Consider the following 2091-nt stretch of genomic DNA (forward strand, 5'->3'; position numbering starts at 1 on the left):
ACGAAAAAGCAACATCTTATACTGCATTGATTCTTGGAGTGTTTCGCCAAATTTTCAACGAATATCAAGCCGCAACCAATGTGTTTGCCTGATTTAGCTCCATGTGACTTTTGGCTATTCAGCACACTGAAACGACCATTCCGGGGAAACCAATTTGAGTAAATTGAAGACATTAAACCTGAATTGACCTTAACAACTGTTTCGAGTATTAGAAAAAACAAAAAAAAAAAAAAAAAAAAAAAAAAAAAAAAAAAAAAAAAAAAAAAAAAAAAAAAAAAAAAAAACAAATGTCGGTACAAGTGTATTGGGGCAATAGGAGTTTGCTTTGAGGGGACATAGATTTTGCAGAATAAATTAAGAATTTTAATATTATGAACAAAGTCTTACTATTTTTTGCTCACAGTAGTATACACCTTACTTACTTTAGTGCGATAAAACTAGACGAGGAGTGATTTTTAATTTTTCAATTTTATTAATTCACCTTTTCTTACAATTTTTGCTTAGCAGTAAACTCTTTTGTTATGTATATATATTTGTAGGTGTGTATTGTGTATTTATGTGAGTATGCAGTTCAATATACACGAGTATACTTATATTTAGAATTAGGCGTGTTTTGTACACATGTGTGTGTGTGTGTATGTGTGGGTGTGTGTTTATATAAATGCCGTAGCATTGCATTTGCATGCTTGATTTGTTAAATTATTATTTCAACTAAAATTGTTCTTTATGTTCACTGAAATTATAGAAAATCTATTGGCATTTTTTTGTTGCATGTAAACACTTAAATTGCTATTAAAATACTATAAAAATACATATGTACTTACATATTACCGCTATAAATATCTGCATTAACGCGCTAATTACAAACATATGCGTATTGCATTGCTTAATTTCAAAGCGATTTTATTCTATTTTGTTAAGCTCATATGAAAACCTAATGCTAAGTAATAATACTATAATCATCGATCAATGCAAATTAGGAATATACAGGCTTATTTCATAGCTGCATTTCTATGCCTATGTGTGTGTGTGTGTGTATGTGTGAGTGTGAGTGCATGTTGTATGAATTTACAAATTATTTGCATGAATGAATGAATGCACAATAATATTAATGAATGATTTACAATGTGAAAGACTTAATGCTTGAACAGTTCGAGAAAATAAAGCGGAAATTCACCAAACGCTCGAAGTTCATTTACGCATTACATACAAAAACGAAAAAACGGTATATTTACAACTTAGTTTTAACTTAAATGGTTACTTAGAATACGCGTGTATGTGTGTGTGTGTGTGTGTGTGTGTGTGTATGTGTGTGTATGTACATATATTATATAAATATAAACTAATTTAAAGCGTCAATTGAACCGTATAATTATTTAATATTTCAAATTACAATAGAATATTTTTATTTTTTATTTAATTACATACACAAATCCTTACGATTATTTCTATACAATACATATTGGTACGACTTACTTATTTGAAACGTTAACAATTAAAGTTAAAGACAATCTGTGGCATAATCATTTGAGTGAGTGGATTTTGTTTTAAAAAATATTTAAGATTACTGAAGCATTCAAGCCAAGTTCAGACTATTCACTGGTGCTGCCTTTTCTAAAAGAATTTTACATGCAGATATTTCGCAGTTAGTTCAATATTTATTTATACATAGAAATTAACTGCTTTTCTGTGGCTTCCGCTATATTTTTGTCGTTCAATTTCAATACGTTTTTTTATTTGATTAGTTTTTAAATAATTTTAAGACACTAATAAGACGAAGCGTTTTTCGTTTAGTTAATGTTTGGAGCATATGTTAAACTATGAGATTTTAAATAGCACAATTCAATAAGTGGCAGCGAGTGATTTTCATAACATTTTTTGGAAATTTAGTTCTTTGGACTCCATTTGCTTTAAAGCATACTTTCTATACATATTTTGGTAAAATTTTGATTTTCAAGCACAAGAAACAGATCTACTTCCAAATAAGCGGAAAGCTTGAGCACTAAATGATTGATTGTAGATTGTTTAAAAGTTATAGAAATTTAGTTTACGAAATTTTTTTATAGAAATTTATTGTTAAAATTTAATATA

Source organism: Bactrocera latifrons, unplaced genomic scaffold (genome assembly GCF_001853355.1).
Source record: "Bactrocera latifrons isolate USDA-ARS-PBARC rearing strain unplaced genomic scaffold, ASM185335v1 scaffold_6, whole genome shotgun sequence".
Lineage (NCBI taxonomy): Eukaryota > Metazoa > Arthropoda > Insecta > Diptera > Tephritidae > Bactrocera > Bactrocera latifrons.